The sequence below is a fragment of the Dreissena polymorpha genome, chromosome 1 (assembly GCF_020536995.1).
Source record: "Dreissena polymorpha isolate Duluth1 chromosome 1, UMN_Dpol_1.0, whole genome shotgun sequence".
Taxonomy (NCBI): domain Eukaryota; kingdom Metazoa; phylum Mollusca; class Bivalvia; order Myida; family Dreissenidae; genus Dreissena; species Dreissena polymorpha.
The window spans coordinates 210772529-210773235 of NC_068355.1; the positions used below are offsets into that span (position 1 = coordinate 210772529).

At 35.8% G+C, this 707-nt stretch overlaps 1 non-coding gene across 1 annotated transcript; it reads right to left on the minus strand.

The window, feature by feature from the left end:
- Positions 1–335: 335 nt before the first annotated feature.
- On the minus strand, positions 336–473 carry LOC127865342 (U4 spliceosomal RNA). Its single transcript, XR_008042598.1, has one exon. It is a non-coding gene; the product is annotated as a U4 spliceosomal RNA (small nuclear RNA).
- Between the last annotated feature and the right edge of the window lie 234 nt (positions 474–707).

Below are 707 nucleotides of genomic sequence, written 5' to 3' on the forward strand. Positions count from 1 at the left end.
ATGTATTTTTCAAAATTAGAGGACGACTGACCACATAAAAAGGTCGAAGCCAAAAGCTCAGCCCTTGCAATTTCATCTGAGCTTCAAACATAGTTCTTTTCTTGTTATATTAATACCTTGAATTGATGCATGTTTGTTGGTGTTTACCTTTTTGCAAGCGCTTCGTAGACTAAACGTCGCAAAAGTTAGCCATATTTATGAGGATAACATGGTGCTGAGAAGCCAGTGATATGTTAATTGTGGTTAAATTAAAAATGTAGCTCAATGAATGAACACAACTTCAGTGTTAATCTTCATATAGAACGTTGTTAATGTTAGTAATGATTTTATGGAAGTCCCCGTGAGGACGTACACAAATTGCGCTCGCCGCCCATATTACAGAGCGACGGCGCGGGGTATTGGGTATAGTTTTCAACTAGCAATAACCGCGCCTCGGATTTACTATGGCTATGGTACCACCACTACGCAAAGCTAACGATGATAACTTTTAAACAGCTGTTATATTACTTTGTTATTTTATGTTTATGTCATTACAATTGTAAGTTTTAAACTTATCTACACGTGTTCTACTGTTGCCAGTGTGTATTTTTTCTACACTCTAAGTTTTTTAAGAAGTATTTTTAAAATACTGTTTTACATTTATCCCAATAAGTTAGGTCCCTTACATGCATATTTTCAGTATCGATTACGTTGCATTCGACTAGTGT